This window comes from Salmo salar, chromosome 07 (genome assembly GCF_965601325.2).
Source record: "Salmo salar chromosome 07, fSalSal1, whole genome shotgun sequence".
NCBI classification, from domain to species: Eukaryota; Metazoa; Chordata; class Actinopteri; order Salmoniformes; family Salmonidae; genus Salmo; species Salmo salar.
In genome coordinates this window covers 27,696,240-27,720,063 of record NC_138297.1, presented here as the reverse complement: position 1 = coordinate 27,720,063, position 23,824 = coordinate 27,696,240, and the positions used below count along the sequence as shown (strand labels likewise).

The window sequence follows — 23,824 nt, the reverse complement described above, 5'->3', positions numbered from 1 at the left end:
CCAGATGCCTTTTTATATAATGTTGCGCTGACGAACATTGTGCTACATTTTTGCCCTTTTAAGGCCATTGAAAAAGCTAACAAACGTTAGAAAACTACAGGGCTACTTCCTTGAAAATGTTGCGGCACTTTCGATGCACGTTGACACAACCATTGGAACAAAGTGTTGTTGTTTCGTAAACTCCATGTACAGTTGGATGAGATCACGGATGGCCAGCGATCAAGTGTCAGGGTCAGACACACAACAAGTCTCTGTGGCGCAATTGGTTAGCGCGTTAGACTGTTAATCTAAAGGTTGGTGGTTCGAGCCCACCCAGGGACGAGAGTTTTCAGTTTGTTGTGCTCCATGATGCGGATGTGACATCCTGGACCTGTAATGAGATTCCCTGTTACTTTGTCCTGCTGAGGGTCAATGCCAACACAAGCCTCTCTAGTGCTATCAGTTAGTGTGTTTGACAAGCTATCTAAAGATTGGTGCTTCGACACCACCCATGGATGAAATTTTTCATATTGTAGCGATGTGAAACCTAGTGAGCTTCCATGAGACTTTGGCCTGCTGAGGGTCAATATAATCACAAGTCTCTGTGGCGCAATTGGTTAGTGCCTTAGGCTGTTAGTTTAAAGGTTGGTGATTTGAGCCCACCCAGAGATGCTATCTTTCCATTTATAGTGATGTGGAAAGACCTTCCTGGATTTACAGTAAGCTCGCTTTTGACCTGCTTTGTTTCCTATTGTCACATATGATTGGTGTGTTGTTGAACATGAAAGATGACAAGTTCCTATACCTGCTGCTATACTATACCTAAATGGCTGTCAATGGTCTCTGATATTATGTTACTCAATAGCTTGATCATTCTGTGGTCTCCATGGAACATATCATTTATTCATATTAATCCGGCAAGTATGACAATGTAAATGATGTCAATCTGGCATGAAAACCCTTAGCATTTAAATGTATTTCGCTTGAAGGACAATGTTGGTCCAGTATGTGTGTGTTTGTGTGAATATGTGTGCCTATACGCCATGAAAGTGACTCGCCATTACATCATTCTTCCGGGGTCAGTCCCCTAATTATTTTGAATGGGCTTGGCGATCATATATTACATTCGTGAAAACGCTGTTGTTTAAGATATATATTTATCAAATTATATTTGTGATTGTGGCCAAATTTACTCCTGCCAGATGCCTTTTTATATAATGTTGTGCTGACGAACATTGTGCTACATTTTTGCCCTTTTAAGGCCATTCAAAAAGCTAACAAACGTTAGAAAACTACATGGTTACTTCCTTGAAAATGTTGCGGCACTTTCGATGCACGTTGACACAACCATTGGAACAAAGTGTTGTTGTTTCGTAAACTCCATGTACAGTTGGATGAGATCACGGATGGCCAGCGATCAAGTGTCAGGGTCAGACACACAACAAGTCTCTGTGGCGCAATTGGTTAGCGCGTTAGACTGTTAATCTAAAGGTTGGTGGTTCGAGCCCACCCAGGGACGAGAGTTTTCAGTTTGTTGTGCGCCATGATGCGGATTTGACATCCTGGACCTGTAATGAGATTCCCTGTTACTTTGTCCTGCTGAGGGTCAATGCCAACACAAGCCTCTCTAGTGCTATCAGTTAGTGTGTTTGACAAGCTATCTAAAGATTGGTGCTTCGACACCACCCATGGATGACATTTTTCATATTGTAGCGATGTTAAACCTAGTGAGCTTCCATGAGACTTTGGCCTGCTGAGGGTCAATATAATCACAAGTCTCTGTGGCGCAATTCGTTAGCGCCTTAGGCTGTTAGTTTAAAGGTTGGTGATTTGAGCCCACCCAGAGATGCTATCTTTCCATTTATAGTGATGTGGAAAGACCTTGCTGGATTTACAGTAAGCTCGCTTTTGACCTGCTTTGTTTCCTATTGTCACATATGATTGGTGTGTTGTTGAACATGAAAGATGACAAGTTCCTATACCTGCTGCTATACTATACCTAAATGGCTTTCAATGTTCTCTGATATTATGTTACTCAATAGCTTGATCATTCTGTGGTCTCCATGGAACATATCATTTATTCATATTAATCCGGCAAGTATGACAATGTAAATGATGTCAATCTGGCATGAAAACCCTTAGCATTTAAATGTATTTCGCTTGAAGGACAATGTTGGTCCAGTATGTGTGTGTTTGTGTGAATATGTGTGCCTATACGCCATGAAAGTGACTCGCCATTACATCATTCTTCCGGGGTCAGTCCCCTAATTATTTTGAATGGGCTTGGCGATCATATATTACATTCGTGAAAGGTATAGTATAGCAGCAGGTATAGGAACTTGTCATCTTTCATGTTCAACAACACACCAATCACATGTGACAATAGGAAACAAAGCAGGTCAAAAGCGAGCTTACTGTAAATCCAGGACAAAGTAACAGGGAATCTCATTACAGGTCCAGGATGTCAAGTTGTTTAAGATATATATTTATCAAATTATATTTGTGATTGTGGCCAAATTTACTCCTGCCAGATGCCTTTTTATATAATGTTGTGCTGACGTACATTGTGCTACATTTTTGCCCTTTTAAGGCCATTCAAAAAGCTAACAAACGTTAGAAAACTACAGGGCTACTTCCTTGAAAATGTTGCGGCACTTTCGATGCACGTTGACACAACCATTGGAACAAAGTGTTGTTCTTTCGTAAACTCCATGTACAGTTGGATGAGATCACGGATACCCAGCGATCAAGTGTCAGGGTCAGACACACAACAAGTCTCTGTGGCGCAATTGGTTAGAGCGTTAGACTGTTAATCTAAAGGTTGGTGGTTCGAGCCCACCCAGGTACGAGAGTTTTCAGTTTGTTGTGCTCCATGATGCTGATGTGACATCCTGGACCTGTAATGAGATTCCCTGTTACTTTGTCCTGCTGAGGGTCAATGCCAACACAATCCTCTCTCGTGCAATCAGTTAGTGTGTTTGACAATCTATCTAAAGATTGGTGCTTCGACACCACCCATGGATGACATTTTTCAGATTGTAGCGATGTGAAACTTCCTGACTTGTAGTGAGCTTCCATGAGACTTTGGCCTGCTGAGGATGAATATAATCACAAGTCTCTGTGGCGCAATTGGTTAGCGCCTTAGGCCGTTAGTTTAAAGGTTGGTGATTTGAGCCCACCCAGAGATGCTATCATTCCATTTATACTGATGTGGAAAGACCTTCCTGGATTTACAGTAAGCTCGCTTTTGACCTGCTTTGTTTCCTATTGTCACATGTGATTGGTGTGTTGTTGAACATGAAAGATGACAAGTTCCTATACCTGCTGCTATACTATACCTAAATGGCTGTCAGTGGTCTCTGATCTTCTGTTACTCAATAGCTTGATCATTCTGTGGTCTCCATGGAACATATCATTTATTCATATTAATCCGGCAAGTATGACAATGTAAATGATGTCAATCTGGCATGAAAACCCTTAGCATTTAAATGTATTTCGCTTGAAGGACAATGTTGGTCCAGTATGTGTGTGTTTGTGTGAATATGTGTGCCTATACGCCATGAAAGTGACTCGCCATTACATCATTCTTCCGGGGTCAGTCCCCTAATTATTTTGAATGGGCTTGGCGATCATATATTACATTCGTGAAAACGCAGTTGTTTAAGATATATATTTATCAAATTATATTTGTGATTGTGGCCAAATTTACTCCTGCCAGATGCCTTTTTATATAATGTTGTGCTGACGAACATTGTGCTACATTTTTGCCCTTTTAAGGCCATTCAAAAAGCTAACAAACGTTAGAAAACTACAGGGCTACTTCCTTGAAAATGTTGCGGCACTTTCGATGCACGTTGACACAACCATTGGAACAAAGTGTTGTTGTTTTGTAAACTCCATGTACAGTTGGATGAGATCACGGATGGCCAGCGATCAAGTGTCAGGGTCAGACACACAACAAGTCTCTGTGGCGCAATTGGTTAGCGCGTTAGACTGTTAATCTAAAGGTTGGTGGTTCGAGCCCACCCAGGGACGAGAGTTTTCAGTTTGTTGTGCTCCATGATGCGGATGTGACATCCTGGACCTGTAATGAGATTCCCTGTTACTTTGTCCTGCTGAGGGTCAATGCCAACACAATCCTCTCTCGTGCAATCAGTTAGTGTGTTTGACAATCTATCTAAAGATTGGTGCTTCGACACCACCCATGGATGACATTTTTCAGATTGTAGCAATGTGAAACTTCCTGACTTGTAGTGAGCTTCCATGAGACTTTGGCCTGCTGAGGGTGAATATAATCACAAGTCTCTGTGGCGCAATTGGTTAGCGCCTTAGGCCGTTAGTTTAAAGGTTGGTGATTTGAGCCCACCCAGGGATGCTATCATTCCATTTATACTGATGTGGAAAGACCTTCCTGGATTTACAGTAAGCTCGCTTTTGACCTGCTTTGTTTCCTATTGTCACATGTGATTGGTGTGTTGTTGAACATGAAAGATGACAAGTTCCTATACCTGCTGCTATACTATACCTAAATGGCTGTCAGTGGTCTCTGATCTTCTGTTACTCAATAGCTTGATCATTCTGTGGTCTCCATGGAACATATAATTTATTCATATTAATCCGGCAAGTATGACAATGTAAATGATGTCAATCTGGCATGAAAACCCTTAGCATTTCAATGTATTTCGCTTGAAGGACAATGTTGGTCCAGTATGTGTGTGTTTGTGTGAATATGTGTGCCTATACGCCATGAAAGTGACTCGCCATTACATCATTCTTCCGGGGTCAGTCCCCTAATTATTTTGAATGGGCTTGGCGATCATATATTACATTCGTGAAAACGCAGTTGTTTAAGATATATATTTGTCAAAGTATATTTATGATTGTGGCCAAATTTACTCCTGCCAGATGCCTTTTTATATAATGTTGTGCTGACGAACATTGTGCTACATTTTTGCCCTTTTAAGGCCATTCAAAAAGCTAACAAACGTTAGAAAACTACAGGGCTACATCCTTGAAAATGTTGCGGCACTTTCGATGCACATTGACACAACCATTGGAACAAAGTGTTGTTGTTTCGTAAACTCCATGTACAGTTGGATGAGATCACGGATGGCCAGTGATCAAGTGTCAGGGTCAGACACACAACAAGTCTCTGTGGCGCAATTGGTTAGCGCTTTAGACTGTTAATCTAAAGGTTGGTGGTTCGAGCCCACCCAGGGACGAGAGTTTTCAGTTTGTTGTGCTCCATGATGCGGATGTGACATCCTGGACCTGTAATGAGATTCCCTGTTACTTTGTCCTGCTGAGGGTCAATGCCAACACAAGCCTCTCTCGTGCAATCAGTTAGTGTGTTTGGCAATCTATCTAAAGATTGGTGCTTCGACACCACCCATGGATGACATTTTTCAGATTGTAGCGATGTGAAACTTCCTGACTTGTAGTGAGCTTCCATGAGACTTTGGCCTGCTGAGGATGAATATAATCACAAGTCTCTGTGGCGCAATTGGTTAGCGCCTTAGGCCGTTAGTTTAAAGGTTGGTGATTTGAGCCCACCCAGAGATGCTATCATTCCATTTATACTGATGTGGAAAGACCTTCCTGGATTTACAGTAAACTCGCTTTTGACCTGCTTTGTTTCCTATTGTCACATGTGATTGGTGTGTTGTTGAACATGAAAGATGACAAGGTCCTATACCTGCTGCTATACTATACCTAAATGGCTGTCAATGGTCTCTGATCTTCTGTTACTCAATAGCTTGATCATTCTGTGGTCTCCATGGAACATATCATTTATTCATATTAATCCGGCAAGTATGACAATGTAAATGATGTCAATCTGGCATGAAAACCTTTAGCATTTAAATGTATTTCGCTTGAAGTACAATGTTGGTCCAGTATGTGTGTATTTGTGTGAATATGTGTGCCTATACGACATGAAAGTGACTCGCCATTACATCATTCTTCCAGGGTCAGTCCCCTAATTATTTTGAATGGGCTTGGCCATCATATATTACATTCGTGAAAACGCAGTTGTTTAAGATATATATTTGTCAAAGTATATTTATGATTGTGGCCAAATTTACTCCTGCCAGATGCCTTTTTATATAATGTTGTGCTGACGAACATTGTGCTACATTTTTGCCCTTTTAAGGCCATTCAAAAAGCTAACAAACGTTAGAAAACTACAGGGCTACATCCTTGAAAATGTTGCGGCACTTTCGATGCACATTGACACAACCATTGGAACAAAGTGTTGTTGTTTCGTAAACTCCATGTACAGTTGGATGAGATCACGGATGGCCAGCGATCAAGTGTCAGGGTCAGACACACAACAAGTCTCTGTGGCGCAATTGGTTAACGCGTTAGACTGTTAATCTAAAGGTTGGTGGTTCGAGCCCACCCAGGGACGAGAGTTTTCAGTTTGTTGTGCTCCATGATGCGGATGTGACATCCTGGACCTGTAATGAGATTCCCTGTTACTTTGTCCTGCTGAGGGTCAATGCCAACACAATCCTCTCTCGTGCAATCAGTTAGTGTGTTTGACAATCTATCTAAAGATTGGTGCTTCGACACCACCCATGGATGACATTTTTCAGATTGTAGCAATGTGAAACTTCCTGACTTGTAGTGAGCTTCCATGAGACTTTGGCCTGCTGAGGGTGAATATAATCACAAGTCTCTGTGGCGCAATTGGTTAGCGCCTTAGGCCGTTAGTTTAAAGGTTGGTGATTTGAGCCCACCCAGGGATGCTATCATTCCATTTATACTGATGTGGAAAGACCTTCCTGGATTTACAGTAAGCTCGCTTTTGACCTACTTTGTTTCCTATTGTCACATGTGATTGGTGTGTTGTTGAACATGAAAGATGACAAGTTCCTATACCTGCTGCTATACTATACCTAAATGGCTGTCAGTGGTCTCTGATCTTCTGTTACTCAATAGCTTGATCATTCTGTGGTCTCCATGGAACATATCATTTATTCATATTAATCCGGCAAGTATGACAATGTAAATGATGTCAATCTGGCATGAAAACCCTTAGCATTTCAAGGTATTTCGCTTGAAGGACAATGTTGGTCCAGTATGTGTGTGTTTGTGTGAATATGTGTGCCTATACGCCATGAAAGTGACTCGCCATTACATCATTCTTCCGGGGTCAGTCCCCTAATTATTTTGAATGGGCTTGGCGATCATATATTACATTCGTGAAAACGCAGTTGTTTAAGATATATATTTGTCAAAGTATATTTATGATTGTGGCCAAATTTACTCCTGCCAGATGCCTTTTTATATAATGTTGTGCTGACGAACATTGTGCTACATTTTTGCCCTTTTAAGGCCATTCAAAAAGCTAACAAACGTTAGAAAACTACAGGGCTACATCCTTGAAAATGTTGCGGCACTTTCGATGCACATTGACACAACCATTGGAACAAAGTGTTGTTGTTTCGTAAACTCCATGTACAGTTGGATGAGATCACGGATGGCCAGCGATCAAGTGTCAGGGTCAGACACACAACAAGTCTCTGTGGCGCAATTGGTTAGCGCGTTAGACTGTTAATCTAAAGGTTGGTGGTTCGAGCCCACCCAGGGACGAGAGTTTTCAGTTTGTTGTGCTCCATGATGCGGATGTGACATCCTGGACCTGTAATGAGATTCCCTGTTACTTTGTCCTGCTGAGGGTCAATGCCAACACAAGCCTCTCTAGTGCAATCAGTTAGTGTGTTTGACAATCTATCTAAAGATTGGTGCTTCGACACCACCCATGGATGACATTTTTCAGATGGTAGCGATGTGAAACTTCCTGACTTGTAGTGAGCTTCCATGAGACTTTGGCCTGCTGAGGGTGAATATAATCACAAGTCTCTGTGGTGCAATTGGTTAGCGCCTTAGGCCGTTAGTTTAAAGGTTGGTGATTTGAGCCCACCCAGAGATGCTATCATTCCATTTATACTGATGTGGAAAGACCTTCCTGGATTTACAGTAAGCTCGCTTTTGACCTGCTTTGTTTCCTATTGTCACATGTGATTGGTGTGTTGTTGAACATGAAAGATGACAAGTTCCTATACCTGCTGCTATACTATACCTAAATGGCTGTCAGTGGTCTCTGATCTTCTGTTACTCAATAGCTTGATCATTCTGTGGTCTCCATGGAACATATCATTTATTCATATTAATCCGGCAAGTATGACAATGTAAATGATGTCAATCTGGCATGAAAACCCTTAGCATTTAAATGTATTTCGCTTGAAGGACAATGTTGGTCCAGTATGTGTGTGTTTGTGTGAATATGTGTGCCTATACGCCATGAACGTGACTCGCCATTACATCATTCTTCCGGGGTCAGTCCCCTAATTATTTTGAATGGGCTTGGCGATCATATATTACATTCGTGAAAACGCAGTTGTTTAAGATATATATTTATCAAATTATATTTGTGATTGTGGCTGAATTTACTCCTACCAGATGCCTTTTTATATAATGTTGCGCTGACGAACATTGTGCTACATTTTTGCCCTTTTAAGGCCATTGAAAAAGCTAACAAACGTTAGAAAACTACATGGCTACTTCCTTGAAAATGTTGCGGCACTTTCGATGCACGTTGACACAACCATTGGAACAAAGTGTTGTTGTTTCGTAAACTCCATGTACAGTTGGATGAGATCACGGATGGCCAGCGATCAAGTGTCAGGGTCAGACACACAACAAGTCTCTGTGGTGCAATTGGTTAGCGCGTTAGACTGTTAATCTAAAGGTTGGTGGTTCGAGCCCACCCAGGGACGAGAGTTTTCAGTTTGTTGTGCTCCATGATGCGGATGTGACATCCTGGACCTGTAATGAGATTCCCTGTTACTTTGTCCTGCTGAGGGTCAATGCCAACACAAGCCTCTCTAGTGCTATCAGTTAGTGTGTTTGACAAGCTATCTAAAGATTGGTGCTTCGACACCACCCATGGATGACATTTTTCAGATTGTAGCGATGTGAAACCTAGTGAGCTTCCATGAGACTTTGGCCTGCTGAGGGTCAATATAATCACAAGTCTCTGTGGCGCAATTGGTTAGTGCCTTAGGCTGTTAGTTTAAAGGTTGGTGATTTGAGCCCACCCAGAGATGCTATCTTTCCATTTATAGTGATGTGGAAAGACCTTCCTGGATTTACAGTAAGCTCGCTTTTGACCTGCTTTGTTTCCTATTGTCACATATGATTGGTGTGTTGTTGAACATGAAAGATGACAAGTTCCTATACCTGCTGCTATACTATACCTAAATGGCTGTCAATGGTCTCTGATATTATGTTACTCAATAGCTTGATCATTCTGTGGTCTCCATGGAACATATCATTTATTCATATTAATCCGGCAAGTATGACAATGTAAATGATGTCAATCTGGCATGAAAACCCTTAGCATTTAAATGTATTTCGCTTGAAGGACAATGTTGGTCCAGTATGTGTGTGTTTGTGTGAATATGTGTGCCTATACGCCATGAAAGTGACTCGCCATTACATCATTCTTCCGGGGTCAGTCCCCTAATTATTTTGAATGGGCTTGGCGATCATATATTACATTCGTGAAAACGCTGTTGTTTAAGATATATATTTATCAAATTATATTTGTGATTGTGGCCAAATTTACTCCTGCCAGATGCCTTTTTATATAATGTTGTGCTGACGAACATTGTGCTACATTTTTGCCCTTTTAAGGCCATTCAAAAAGCTAACAAACGTTAGAAAACTACATGGTTACTTCCTTGAAAATGTTGCGGCACTTTCGATGCACGTTGACACAACCATTGGAACAAAGTGTTGTTGTTTCGTAAACTCCATGTACAGTTGGATGAGATCACGGATGGCCAGCGATCAAGTGTCAGGGTCAGACACACAACAAGTCTCTGTGGCGCAATTGGTTAGCGCGTTAGACTGTTAATCTAAAGGTTGGTGGTTCGAGCCCACCCAGGGACGAGAGTTTTCAGTTTGTTGTGCGCCATGATGCGGATTTGACATCCTGGACCTGTAATGAGATTCCCTGTTACTTTGTCCTGCTGAGGGTCAATGCCAACACAAGCCTCTCTAGTGCTATCAGTTAGTGTGTTTGACAAGCTATCTAAAGATTGGTGCTTCGACACCACCCATGGATGACATTTTTCATATTGTAGCGATGTTAAACCTAGTGAGCTTCCATGAGACTTTGGCCTGCTGAGGGTCAATATAATCACAAGTCTCTGTGGCGCAATTCGTTAGCGCCTTAGGCTGTTAGTTTAAAGGTTGGTGATTTGAGCCCACCCAGAGATGCTATCTTTCCATTTATAGTGATGTGGAAAGACCTTGCTGGATTTACAGTAAGCTCTCTTTTGACCTGCTTTGTTTCCTATTGTCACATATGATTGGTGTGTTGTTGAACATGAAAGATGACAAGTTCCTATACCTGCTGCTATACTATACCTAAATGGCTTTCAATGTTCTCTGATATTATGTTACTCAATAGCTTGATCATTCTGTGGTCTCCATGGAACATATCATTTATTCATATTAATCCGGCAAGTATGACAATGTAAATGATGTCAATCTGGCATGAAAACCCTTAGCATTTAAATGTATTTCGCTTGAAGGACAATGTTGGTCCAGTATGTGTGTGTTTGTGTGAATATGTGTGCCTATACGCCATGAAAGTGACTCGCCATTACATCATTCTTCCGGGGTCAGTCCCCTAATTATTTTGAATGGGCTTGGCGATCATATATTACATTCGTGAAAACGCAGTTGTTTAAGATATATATTTATCAAATTATATTTGTGATTGTGGCCAAATTTACTCCTGCCAGATGCCTTTTTATATAATGTTGTGCTGACGAACATTGTGCTACATTTTTGCCCTTTTAAGGCCATTCAAAAAGCTAACAAACGTTAGAAAACTACAGGGCTACATCCTTGAAAATGTCGCGGCACTTTCGATGCACGTTGACACAACCATTGGAACAAAGTGTTGTTGTTTTGTAAACTCCATGTACAGTTGGATGAGATCACGGATGGCCAGCGATCAAGTGTCAGGGTCAGACACACAACAAGTCTCTGTGGCGCAATTGGTTAGCGCGTTAGACTGTTAATCTAAAGGTTGGTGGTTCGAGCCCACCCAGGGACGAGAGTTTTCAGTTTGTTGTGCTCCATGATGCGGATGTGACATCCTGGACCTGTAATGAGATTCCCTGTTACTTTGTCCTGCTGAGGGTCAATGCCAACACAATCCTCTCTCGTGCAATCAGTTAGTGTGTTTGACAATCTATCTAAAGATTGGTGCTTCGACACCACCCATGGATGACATTTTTCAGATTGTAGCAATTTGAAACTTCCTGACTTGTAGTGAGCTTCCATGAGACTTTGGCCTGCTGAGGGTGAATATAATCACAAGTCTCTGTGGCGCAATTGGTTAGCGCCTTAGGCCGTTAGTTTAAAGGTTGGTGATTTGAGCCCACCCAGGGATGCTATCATTCCATTTATACTGATGTGGAAAGACCTTCCTGGATTTACAGTAAGCTCGCTTTTGACCTGCTTTGTTTCCTATTGTCACATGTGATTGGTGTGTTGTTGAACATGAAAGATGACAAGTTCCTATACCTGCTGCTATACTATACCTAAATGGCTGTCAGTGGTCTCTGATCTTCTGTTACTCAATAGCTTGATCATTCTGTGGTCTCCATGGAACATATCATTTATTCATATTAATCCGGCAAGTATGACAATGTAAATGATGTCAATCTGGCATGAAAACCCTTAGCATTTCAATGTATTTCGCTTGAAGGACAATGTTGGTCCAGTATGTGTGTGTTTGTGTGAATATGTGTGCCTATACGCCATGAAAGTGACTCGCCATTACATCATTCTTCCGGGGTCAGTCCCCTAATTATTTTGAATGGGCTTGGCGATCATATATTACATTCGTGAAAACGCTGTTGTTTAAGATATATATTTATCAAATTATATTTGTGATTGTGGCCAAATTTACTCCTGCCAGATGCCTTTTTATATAATGTTGTGCTGACGAACATTGTGCTACATTTTTGCCCTTTTAAGGCCATTCAAAAAGCTAACAAACGTTAGAAAACTACATGGTTACTTCCTTGAAAATGTTGCGGCACTTTCGATGCACGTTGACACAACCATTGGAACAAAGTGTTGTTGTTTCGTAAACTCCATGTACAGTTGGATGAGATCACGGATGGCCAGCGATCAAGTGTCAGGGTCAGACACACAACACGTCTCTGTGGCGCAATTGGTTAGCGCGTTAGACTGTTAATCTAAAGGTTGGTGCTTTGAGCCCACCCAGGGACGAGAGTTTTCAGTTTGTTGTGCTCCATGATGCGGATGTGACATCCTGGACCTGTAATGAGATTCCCTGTTACTTTGTCCTGCTGAGGGTCAATGCCAACACAAGCCTCTCTAGTGCAATCAGTTAGTGTGTTTGACAAGCTATCTAAAGATTGGTGCTTCGACACCACCCATGGATGACATTTTTCAGATTGTAGCGATGTGAAACCTCCTGACTTGTAGTGAGCTTCCATGAGACTTTGGCCTGCTGAGGGTGAATATAATCAGAAGTCTCTGTGGCGCAATTGGTTAGCGCCTTAGGCCGTTAGTTTAAAGGTTGGTGATTTGAGCCCACCCAGAGATGCTATCATTCCATTTATACTGATGTGGAAAGACCTTCCTGGATTTACAGTAAGCTCGCTTTTGACCTGCTTTGTTTCCTATTGTCACATGTGATTGGTGTGTTGTTGAACATGAAAGATGACAAGTTCCTATACCTGCTGCTATACTATACCTAAATGGCTGTCAATGGTCTCTGATATTATGTTACTCAATAGCTTGATCATTCTGTGGTCTCCATGGAACATATCATTTATTCATATTAATCCGGCAAGTATGACGATGTAAATGATGTCAATCTGGCATGAAAACCCTTAGCATTTAAATGTATTTCGCTTGAAGGACAATGTTGGTCCAGTATGTGTGTGTTTGTGTGAATATGTGTCCCTATACGCCATGAACGTGACTCGCCATTACATCATTCTTCCAGGGTCAGTCCCCTAATTATTTTGAATGGGCTTGGCGATCATATATTACATTCGTGAAAACGCAGTTGTTTAAGATATATATTTATCAAATTATATTTGTGATTGTGGCTGAATTTACTCCTGCCAGATGCCTTTTTATATAATGTTGCGCTGACGAACATTGTGCTACATTTTTGCCCTTTTAAGGCCATTCAAAAAGCTAACAAACGTTAGAAAACTACAGGGCTACTTCCTTGAAAATGTTGCGGCACTTTCGATGCACGTTGACACAACCATTGGAACAAAGTGTTGTTGTTTCGTAAACTCCAAGTACAGTTGGATGAGATCACGGATTGCCAGCGATCAAGTGTCAGGGTCAGACACACAACAAGTCTCTGTGGCGCAATTGGTTAGCGCGTTAGACTGTTATTCTAAAGGTTGGTGGTTCGAGCCCACCCAGGGACGAGAGTTTTCAGTTTGTTGTGCGCCATGATGCGGATTTGACATCCTGGACCTGTAATGAGATTCCCTGTTACTTTGTCCTGCTGAGGGTCAATGCCAACACAAGCCTCTCTAGTGCTATCAGTTAGTGTGTTTGACAAGCTATCTAAAGATTGGTGCTTCGACACCACCCATGGATGACATTTTTCATATTGTAGCGATGTTAAACCTAGTGAGCTTCCATGAGACTTTGGCCTGCTGAGGGTCAATATAATCACAAGTCTCTGTGGCGCAATTCGTTAGCGCCTTATGCTGTTAGTTTAAAGGTTGGTGATTTGAGCCCACCCAGAGATGCTATCTTTCCATTTATAGTGATGTGGAAAGACCTTGCTGGATTTACAGTAAACTCGCTTTTGACCTGCTTTGTTTCCTATTGTCACATATGATTGGTGTGTTGTTGAACATGAAAGATGACAAGTTCCTATACCTGCTGCTATACTATCACTAAATGGCTTTCAATGGTCTCTGATATTATGTTACTCAATAGCTTGATCATTCTGTGGTCTCCATGGAACATATCATTTATTCATATTAATCCGGCAAGTATGACAATGTAAATGATGTCAATCTGGCATGAAAACCCTTAGCATTTAAATGTATTTCGCTTGAAGGACAATGTTGGTCCAGTATGTGTGTGTTTGTGTGAATATGTGTGCCTATACGCCATGAAAGTGACTCGCCATTACATCATTCTTCCGGGGTCAGTCCCCTAATTATTTTGAATGGGCTTGGCGATCATATATTACATTCGTGAAAACGCAGTTGTTTAAGATATATATTTATCAAATTATATTTGTGATTGTGGCCAAATTTACTCCTGCCAGATGCCTTTTTATATAATGTTGTGCTGACGTACATTGTGCTACATTTTTGCCCTTTTAAGGCCATTCAAAAAGCTAACAAACGTTAGAAAACTACAGGGCTACTTCCTTGAAAATGTTGCGGCACTTTCGATGCACGTTGACACAACCATTGGAACAAAGTGTTGTTGTTTCGTAAACTCCATGTACAGTTGGATGAGATCACGGATACCCAGCGATCAAGTGTCAGGGTCAGACACACAACAAGTCTCTGTGGCGCAATTGGTTAGAGCGTTAGACTGTTAATCTAAAGGTTGGTGGTTCGAGCCCACCCAGGTACGAGAGTTTTCAGTTTGTTGTGCTCCATGATGCTGATGTGACATCCTGGACCTGTAATGAGATTCCCTGTTACTTTGTCCTGCTGAGGGTCAATGCCAACACAATCCTCTCTCGTGCAATCAGTTAGTGTGTTTGACAATCTATCTAAAGATTGGTGCTTCGACACCACCCATGGATGACATTTTTCAGATTGTAGCGATGTGAAACTTCCTGACTTGTAGTGAGCTTCCATGAGACTTTGGCCTGCTGAGGGTGAATATAATCACAAGTCTCTGTGGCGCAATTGGTTAGCGCCTTAGGCCGGTAGTTTAAAGGTTGGTGATTTGAGCCCACCCAGAGATGCTATCATTCCATTTATACTGATGTGGAAAGACCTTCCTGGATTTACAGTAAGCTCGCTTTTGACCTGCTTTGTTTCCTATTGTCACATGTGATTGGTGTGTTGTTGAACATGAAAGATGACAAGTTCCTATACCTGCTGCTATACTATACCTAAATGGCTGTCAGTGGTCTCTGATCTTCTGTTACTCAATAGCTTGATCATTCTGTGGTCTCCATGGAACATATCATTTATTCATATTAATCCGGCAAGTATGACAATGTAAATGATGTCAATCTGGCATGAAAACCCTTAGCATTTAAATGTATTTCGCTTGAAGGACAATGTTGGTCCAGTATGTGTGTGTTTGTGTGAATATGTGTGCCTATACGCCATGAAAGTGACTCGCCATTACATCATTCTTCCGGGGTCAGTCCCCTAATTATTTTGAATGGGCTTGGCGATCATATATTACATTCGTGAAAACGCAGTTGTTTAAGATATATATTTATCAAATTATATTTGTGATTGTGGCCAAATTTACTCCTGCCAGATGCCTTTTTATATAATGTTGTGCTGACGAACATTGTGCTACATTTTTGCCCTTTTAAGGCCATTCAAAAAGCTAACAAACGTTAGAAAACTACAGGGCTACTTCCTTGAAAATGTTGCGGCACTTTCGATGCACGTTGACACAACCATTGGAACAAAGTGTTGTTGTTTCGTAAACTCCATGTACAGTTGGATGAGATCACGGATGGCCAGCGATCAAGTGTCAGGGTCAGACACACAACAAGTCTCTGTGGCGCAATTGGTTAGCGCGTTAGACTGTTAATCTAAAGGTTGGTGGTTCGAGCCCACCCAGGGACGAGAGTTTTCAGTTTGTTGTGCTCCATGATGCGGATGTGACATCCTGGACCTGTAATGAGATTCCCTGTTACTTTGTCCTGCTGAGGGTCAATGCCAACACAATCCTCTCTCGTGCAATCAGTTAGTGTGTTTGACAATCTATCTAAAGATTGGTGCTTCGACACCACCCATGGATGACATTTTTCAGATTGTAGCGATGTGAAACTTCCTGACTTGTAGTGAGCTTCCATGAGACTTTGGCCTGCTGAGGGTGAATATAATCACAAGTCTCTGTGGCGCAATTGGTTAGCGCCTTAGGCCGTTAGTTTAAAGGTTGGTGATTTGAGCCCACCCAGAGATGCTATCATTCCATTTATACTGATGTGGAAAGACCTTCCTGGATTTACAGTAAGCTCGCTTTTGACCTGCTTTGTTTCCTATTGTCACATGTGATTGGTGTGTTGTTGAACATGAAAGATGACAAGTTCCTATACCTGCTGCTATACTATACCTAAATGGCTGTCAATGGTCTCTGATCTTCTGTTACTCAATAGCTTGATCATTCTGTGGTCTCCATGGAACATATCATTTATTCATATTAATCCGGCAAGTATGACAATGTAAATGATGTCAATCTGGCATGAAAACCCTTAGCATTTAAATGTATTTCACTTGAAGTACAATGTTGGTCCAGTATGTGTGTATTTGTGTGAATATGTGTGCCTATACGACATGAAAGTGACTCGCCATTACATCATTCTTCCAGGGTCAGTCCCCTAATTATTTTGAATGGGCTTGGCGATCATATATTACATTCGTGAAAACGCAGTTGTTTAAGATATATATTTGTCAAAGTATATTTATGATTGTGGCCAAATTTACTCCTGCCAGATGCCTTTTTATATAATGTTGTGCTGACGAACATTGTGCTACATTTTTGCCCTTTTAAGGCCATTCAAAAAGCTAACAAACGTTAGAAAACTACAGGGCTACATCCTTGAAAATGTTGCGGCACTTTCGATGCACATTGACACAACCATTGGAACAAAGTGTTGTTGTTTCGTAAACTCCATGTACAGTTGGATGAGATCACGGATGGCCAGCGATCAAGTGTCAGGGTCCGACACACAACAAGTCTCTGTGGCGCAATTGGTTAGCGCGTTAGACTGTTAATCTAAAGGTTGGTGGTTCGAGCCCACCCAGGGACGAGAGTTTTCAGTTTGTTGTGCTCCATGATGCGGATGTGACATCCTGGACCTGTAATGAGATTCCCTGTTACTTTGTCCTGCTGAGGGTCAATGCCAACACAATCCTCTCTCGTGCAATCAGTTAGTGTGTTTGACAATCTATCTAAAGATTGGTGCTTCGACACCACCCATGGATGACATTTTTCAGATTGTAGCGATGTGAAACTTCCTGACTTGTAGTGAGCTTCCATGAGACTTTGGCCTGCTGAGGATGAATATAATCACAAGTCTCTGTGGCGCAATTGGTTAGCGCCTTAGGCCGTTAGTTTAAAGGTTGGTGATTTGAGCCCACCCAGAGATGCTATCATTCCATTTATACTGATGTGGAAAGACCTTCCTGGATTTACAGTAAGCTCGCTTTTGACCTGCTTTGTTTCCTATTGTCACATGTGATTGGTGTGTTGTTGAACATGAAAGATGACAAGTTCCTATACCTGCTGCTATACTATACCTAAATGGCTGTCAGTGGTCTCTGATCTTCTGTTACTCAATAGCTTGATCATTCTGTGGTCTCCATGGAACATATCATTTATTCATATTAATCCGGCAAGTATGACAATGTAAATGATGTCAATCTGGCATGAAAACCCTTAGCATTTAAATGTATTTCGCTTGAAGGACAATGTTGGTCCAGTATGTGTGTGTTTGTGTGAATATGTGTGCCTATACGCCATGAAAGTGACTCGCCATTACATCATTCTTCCAGGGTCAGTCCCCTAATTATTTTGAATGAGCTTGGCGATCATATATTACATTCGTGAAAACGCAGTTGTTTCAGATATATATTTATCAAATTATATTTATGATTGTGGCCAAATTTACTCCTGCCAGATGCCTTTTTATATAATGTTGTGCTGACGAACATTGTGCTACATTTTTGCCCTTTTAAGGCCATTCAAAAAGCTAACAAACGTTAGAAAACTACAGGGCTACTTCCTTGAAAATGTTGCGGCACTTTCGATGCACGTTGACACAACCATTGGAACAAAGTGTTGTTGTTTCGTAAACTCCATGTACAGTTGGATGAGATCACGGATGGCCAGTGATCAAGTGTCAGGGTCAGACACACAACAAGTCTCTGTGGCGCAATTGGTTAGCGCGTTAGACTGTTAATCTAAAGGTTGGTGGTTTGAGCCCACCCAGGGACGAGAGTTTTCAGTTTGTTGTGCTCCATGATGCGGATGTGACATCCTGGACCTGTAATGAGATTCCCTGTTACTTTGTCCTGCTGAGGGTCAATGCCAACACAAGCCTCTCTAGTGCAATCAGTTAGTGTGTTTGACAATCTATCTAAAGATTGGTGCTTCGACACCACCCATGGATGACATTTTTCAGATGGTAGCGATGTGAAACTTCCTGACTTGTAGTGAGCTTCCATGAGACTTTGGCCTGCTGAGGGTGAATATAATCACAAGTCTCTGTGGTGCAATTGGTTAGCGCCTTAGGCCGTTAGTTTAAAGGTTGGTGATTTGAGCCCACCCAGAGATGCTATCATTCCATTTATACTGATGTGGAAAGACCTTCCTGGATTTACAGTAAGCTCGCTTTTGACCTGCTTTGTTTCCTATTGTCACATGTGATTGGTGTGTTGTTGAACATGAAAGATGACAAGTTCCTATACCTGCTGCTATACTATACCTAAATGGCTGTCAGTGGTCTCTGATCTTCTGTTACTCAATAGCTTGATCATTCTGTGGTCTCCATGGAACATATCATTTATTCATATTAATCCGGCAAGTATGACAATGTAAATGATGTCAATCTGGCATGAAAACCCTTAGCATTTAAATGTATTTCGCTTGAAGGACAATGTTGGTCCAGTATGTGTGTGTTTGTGTGAATATGTGTGCCTATACGCCATGAACGTGACTCGCCATTACATCATTCTTCCAGGGTCAGTCCCCTAATTATTTTGAATGGGCTTGGCGATCATATATTACATTCGTGAAAACGCAGTTGTTTAAGATATATATTTATCAAATTATATTTGTGATTGTGGCTGAATTTACTCCTGCCAGATGCCTTTTTATATAATGTTGCGCTGACGAACATTGTGCTACATTTTTGCCCTTTTAAGGCCATTCAAAAAGCTAACAAACGTTAGAAAACTACAGGGCTACTTCCTTGAAAATGTTGCGGCACTTTCGATGCACGTTGACACAACCATTGGAACAAAGTGTTGTTGTTTCGTAAACTCCATGTACAGTTGGATGAGATCACGGATGGCCAGTGATCAAGTGTCAGGGTCAGACACACAACAAGTCTCTGTGGCGCAATTGGTTAGCGCGTTAGACTGTTAATCTAAAGGTTGGTGGTTCGAGCCCACCCAGGGACGAGAGTTTTCAGTTTGTTGTGCTCCATGATGCGGATGTGACATCCTGGACCTGTAATGAGATTCCCTGTTACTTTGTCCTGCTGAGGGTCAATGCCAACACAAGCCTCTCTCGTGCAATCAGTTAGTGTGTTTGGCAATCTATCTAAAGATTGGTGCTTCGACACCACCCATGGATGACATTTTTCAGATTGTAGCGATGTGAAACTTCCTGACTTGTAGTGAGCTTCCATGAGACTTTGGCCTGCTGAGGGTGAATATAATCACAAGTCTCTGTGGCGCAATTGGTTAGCGCCTTAGGCCGTTAGTTTAAAGGTTGGTGATTTGAGCCCACCCAGAGATGCTATCATTCCATTTATACTGATGTGGAAAGACCTTCCTGGATTTACAGTAAACTCGCTTTTGACCTGCTTTGTTTCCTATTGTCACATGTGATTGGTGTGTTGTTGAACATGAAAGATGACAAGTTCCTATACCTGCTGCTATACTATACCTAAATGGCTGTCAATGGTCTCTGATCTTCTGTTACTCAATAGCTTGATCATTCTGTGGTCTCCATGGAACATATCATTTATTCATATTAATCCGGCAAGTATGACAATGTAAATGATGTCAATCTGGCATGAAAACCTTTAGCATTTAAATGTATTTCGCTTGAAGTACAATGTTGGTCCAGTATGTGTGTATTTGTGTGAATATGTGTGCCTATACGACATGAAAGTGACTCGCCATTACATCATTCTTCCAGGGTCAGTCCCCTAATTATTTTGAATGGGCTTGGCCATCATATATTACATTCGTGAAAACGCAGTTGTTTAAGATATATATTTGTCAAAGTATATTTATGATTGTGGCCAAATTTACTCCTGCCAGATGCCTTTTTATATAATGTTGTGCTGACGAACATTGTGCTACATTTTTGCCCTTTTAAGGCCATTCAAAAAGCTAACAAACGTTAGAAAACTACAGGGCTACATCCTTGAAAATGTTGCGGCACTTTCGATGCACATTGACACAACCATTGGAACAAAGTGTTGTTGTTTCGTAAACTCCATGTACAGTTGGATGAGATCACGGATGGCCAGCGATCAAGTGTCAGGGTCAGACACACAACAAGTCTCTGTGGCGCAATTGGTTAGCGCGTTAGACTGTTAATCTAAAGGTTGGTGGTTCGAGCCCACCCAGGGACGAGAGTTTTCAGTTTGTTGTGCTCCATGATGCGGATGTGACATCCTGGACCTGTAATGAGATTCCCTGTTACTTTGTCCTGCTGAGGGTCAATGCCAACACAAGCCTCTCTAGTGCAATCAGTTAGTGTGTTTGACAATCTATCTAAAGATTGGTGCTTCGACACCACCCATGGATGACATTTTTCAGATGGTAGCGATGTGAAACTTCCTGACTTGTAGTGAGCTTCCATGAGACTTTGGCCTGCTGAGGGTGAATATAATCACAAGTCTCTGTGGTGCAATTGGTTAGCGCCTTAGGCCGTTAGTTTAAAGGTTGGTGATTTGAGCCCACCCAGAGATGCTATCATTCCATTTATACTGATGTGGAAAGACCTTCCTGGATTTACAGTAAGCTCGCTTTTGACCTGCTTTGTTTCCTATTGTCACATGTGATTGGTGTGTTGTTGAACATGAAAGATGACAAGTTCCTATACCTGCTGCTATACTATACCTAAATGGCTGTCAGTGGTCTCTGATCTTCTGTTACTCAATAGCTTGATCATTCTGTGGTCTCCATGGAACATATCATTTATTCATATTAATCCGGCAAGTATGACAATGTAAATGATGTCAATCTGGCATGAAAACCCTTAGCATTTAAATGTATTTCGCTTGAAGGACAATGTTGGTCCAGTATGTGTGTGTTTGTGTGAATATGTGTGCCTATACGCCATGAACGTGACTCGCCATTACATCATTCTTCCAGGGTCAGTCCCCTAATTATTTTGAATGGGCTTGGCGATCATATATTACATTCGTGAAAACGCAGTTGTTTAAGATATATATTTATCAAATTATATTTGTGATTGTGGCTGAATTTACTCCTGCCAGATGCCTTTTTATATAATGTTGCGCTGACGAACATTGTGCTACATTTTTGCCCTTTTAAGGCCATTCAAAAAGCTAACAAACGTTAGAAAACTACAGGGCTACTTCCTTGAAAATGTTGCGGCACTTTCGATGCACGTTGACACAACCATTGGAACAAAGTGTTGTTGTTTCGTAAACTCCATGTACAGTTGGATGAGATCACGGATGGCCAGTGATCAAGTGTCAGGGTCAGACACACAACAAGTCTCTGTGGCGCAATTGGTTAGCGCGTTAGACTGTTAATCTAAAGGTTGGTGGTTCGAGCCCACCCAGGGACGAGAGTTTTCAGTTTGTTGTGCTCCATGATGCGGATGTGACATCCTGGACCTGTAATGAGATTCCCTGTTACTTTGTCCTGCTGAGGGTCAATGCCAACACAAGCCTCTCTCGTGCAATCAGTTAGTGTGTTTGACAATCTATCTAAAGATTGGTGCTTCGACACCACCCATGGATGACATTTTTCAGATTGTAGCGATGTGAAACTTCCTGACTTGTAGTGAGCTTCCATGAGACTTTGGCCTGCTGAGGGTGAATATAATCACAAGTCTCTGTGGCGCAATTGGTTAGCGCCTTAGGCCGTTAGTTTAAAGGTTGGTGATTTGAGCCCACCCAGAGATGCTATCATTCCATTTATACTGATGTGGAAAGACCTTCCTGGATTTACAGTAAGCTCGCTTTTGACCTGCTTTGTTTCCTATTGTCACATGTGATTGGTGTGTTGTTGAACATGAAAGATGACAAGTTCCTATACCTGCTGCTATACTATACCTAAATGGCTGTCAGTGGTCTCTGATCTTCTGTTACTCAATAGCTTGATCATTCTGTGGTCTCCATGGAACATATCATTTATTCATATTAATCCGGCAAGTATGACAATGTAAATGATGTCAATCTGGCATGAAAACCTTTAGCATTTAAATGTATTTCGCTTGAAGTACAATGTTGGTCCAGTATGTGTGTATTTGTGTGAATATGTGTGCCTATACGACATGAAAGTGACTCGCCATTACATCATTCTTCCAGGGTCAGTCCCCTAATTATTTTGAATGGGCTTGGCCATCATATATTACATTCGTGAAAACGCAGTTGTTTAAGATATATATTTGTCAAAGTATATTTATGATTGTGGCCAAATTTACTCCTGCCAGATGCCTTTTTATATAATGTTGTGCTGACGAACATTGTGCTACATTTTTGCCCTTTTAAGGCCATTCAAAAAGCTAACAAACGTTAGAAAACTACAGGGCTACATCCTTGAAAATGTTGCGGCACTTTCGATGCACATTGACACAACCATTGGAACAAAGTGTTGTTGTTTCGTAAACTCCATGTACAGTTGGATGAGATCACGGATGGCCAGCGATCAAGTGTCAGGGTCAGACACACAACAAGTCTCTGTGGCGCAATTGGTTAGCGCGTTAGACTGTTAATCTAAAGGTTGGTGGTTCGAGCCCACCCAGGGACGAGAGTTTTCAGTTTGTTGTGCTCCATGATGCGGATGTGACATCCTGGACCTGTAATGAGATTCCCTGTTACTTTGTCCTGCTGAGGGTCAATGCCAACACAAGCCTCTCTAGTGCAATCAGTTAGTGTGTTTGACAATCTATCTAAAGATTGGTGCTTCGACACCACCCATGGATGACATTTTTCAGATGGTAGCGATGTGAAACTTCCTGACTTGTAGTGAGCTTCCATGAGACTTTGGCCTGCTGAGGGTGAATATAATCACAAGTCTCTGTGGTGCAATTGGTTAGCGCCTTAGGCCGTTAGTTTAAAGGTTGGTGATTTGAGCCCACCCAGAGATGCTATCATTCCATTTATACTGATGTGGAAAGACCTTCCTGGATTTACAGTAAGCTCGCTTTTGACCTGCTTTGTTTCCTATTGTCACATGTGATTGGTGTGTTGTTGAACATGAAAGATGACAAGTTCCTATACCTGCTGCTATACTATACCTAAATGGCTGTCAGTGGTCTCTGATCTTCTGTTACTCAATAGCTTGATCATTCTGTGGTCTCCATGGAACATATCATTTATTCATATTAATCCGGCAAGTATGACAATGTAAATGATGTCAATCTGGCATGAAAACCCTTAGCATTTAAATGTATTTCGCTTGAAGGACAATGTTGGTCCAGTATGTGTGTGTTTGTGTGAATATGTGTGCCTATACGCCATGAAAGTGACTCGCCATTACATCATTCTTCCAGGGTCAGTCCCCTAATTATTTTGAATGGGCTTGGCGATCATATATTACATTCGTGAAAACGCAGTTGTTTAAGATATATATTTATCAAATTATATTTGTGATTG

General features: G+C 41.5%; 17 non-coding genes across 17 annotated transcripts; all 17 read left to right on the top strand.

Moving 5' to 3' along the window:
* The first annotated feature begins 247 nt into the window (after positions 1-247).
* trnan-guu (transfer RNA asparagine (anticodon GUU)) lies at positions 248-321 on the top strand. Its single transcript has one exon. It is a non-coding gene; the product is annotated as a tRNA-Asn (tRNA).
* Positions 322-1,424: 1,103 nt separating this feature from the next.
* Positions 1,425-1,498, top strand: trnan-guu (transfer RNA asparagine (anticodon GUU)). The gene has a single exon. It is a non-coding gene; the product is annotated as a tRNA-Asn (tRNA).
* Positions 1,499-3,940: 2,442 nt separating this feature from the next.
* On the top strand, positions 3,941-4,014 carry trnan-guu (transfer RNA asparagine (anticodon GUU)). Its single transcript has one exon. It is a non-coding gene; the product is annotated as a tRNA-Asn (tRNA).
* A 1,113-nt stretch (positions 4,015-5,127) lies between these two features.
* Positions 5,128-5,201, top strand: trnan-guu (transfer RNA asparagine (anticodon GUU)). Its single transcript has one exon. It is a non-coding gene; the product is annotated as a tRNA-Asn (tRNA).
* A 1,113-nt stretch (positions 5,202-6,314) lies between these two features.
* trnan-guu (transfer RNA asparagine (anticodon GUU)) lies at positions 6,315-6,388 on the top strand. Its single transcript has one exon. It is a non-coding gene; the product is annotated as a tRNA-Asn (tRNA).
* A 1,113-nt stretch (positions 6,389-7,501) lies between these two features.
* Positions 7,502-7,575, top strand: trnan-guu (transfer RNA asparagine (anticodon GUU)). The gene has a single exon. It is a non-coding gene; the product is annotated as a tRNA-Asn (tRNA).
* A 1,113-nt stretch (positions 7,576-8,688) lies between these two features.
* trnan-guu (transfer RNA asparagine (anticodon GUU)) lies at positions 8,689-8,762 on the top strand. The gene has a single exon. It is a non-coding gene; the product is annotated as a tRNA-Asn (tRNA).
* A 1,103-nt stretch (positions 8,763-9,865) lies between these two features.
* On the top strand, positions 9,866-9,939 carry trnan-guu (transfer RNA asparagine (anticodon GUU)). The gene has a single exon. It is a non-coding gene; the product is annotated as a tRNA-Asn (tRNA).
* Positions 9,940-11,042: 1,103 nt separating this feature from the next.
* trnan-guu (transfer RNA asparagine (anticodon GUU)) lies at positions 11,043-11,116 on the top strand. Its single transcript has one exon. It is a non-coding gene; the product is annotated as a tRNA-Asn (tRNA).
* A 2,300-nt stretch (positions 11,117-13,416) lies between these two features.
* On the top strand, positions 13,417-13,490 carry trnan-guu (transfer RNA asparagine (anticodon GUU)). Its single transcript has one exon. It is a non-coding gene; the product is annotated as a tRNA-Asn (tRNA).
* Positions 13,491-15,780: 2,290 nt separating this feature from the next.
* On the top strand, positions 15,781-15,854 carry trnan-guu (transfer RNA asparagine (anticodon GUU)). Its single transcript has one exon. It is a non-coding gene; the product is annotated as a tRNA-Asn (tRNA).
* A 1,113-nt stretch (positions 15,855-16,967) lies between these two features.
* trnan-guu (transfer RNA asparagine (anticodon GUU)) lies at positions 16,968-17,041 on the top strand. The gene has a single exon. It is a non-coding gene; the product is annotated as a tRNA-Asn (tRNA).
* Positions 17,042-18,154: 1,113 nt separating this feature from the next.
* Positions 18,155-18,228, top strand: trnan-guu (transfer RNA asparagine (anticodon GUU)). The gene has a single exon. It is a non-coding gene; the product is annotated as a tRNA-Asn (tRNA).
* A 1,113-nt stretch (positions 18,229-19,341) lies between these two features.
* On the top strand, positions 19,342-19,415 carry trnan-guu (transfer RNA asparagine (anticodon GUU)). Its single transcript has one exon. It is a non-coding gene; the product is annotated as a tRNA-Asn (tRNA).
* Positions 19,416-20,528: 1,113 nt separating this feature from the next.
* Positions 20,529-20,602, top strand: trnan-guu (transfer RNA asparagine (anticodon GUU)). The gene has a single exon. It is a non-coding gene; the product is annotated as a tRNA-Asn (tRNA).
* Positions 20,603-21,715: 1,113 nt separating this feature from the next.
* Positions 21,716-21,789, top strand: trnan-guu (transfer RNA asparagine (anticodon GUU)). Its single transcript has one exon. It is a non-coding gene; the product is annotated as a tRNA-Asn (tRNA).
* A 1,113-nt stretch (positions 21,790-22,902) lies between these two features.
* On the top strand, positions 22,903-22,976 carry trnan-guu (transfer RNA asparagine (anticodon GUU)). The gene has a single exon. It is a non-coding gene; the product is annotated as a tRNA-Asn (tRNA).
* Positions 22,977-23,824: the final 848 nt, after the last annotated feature.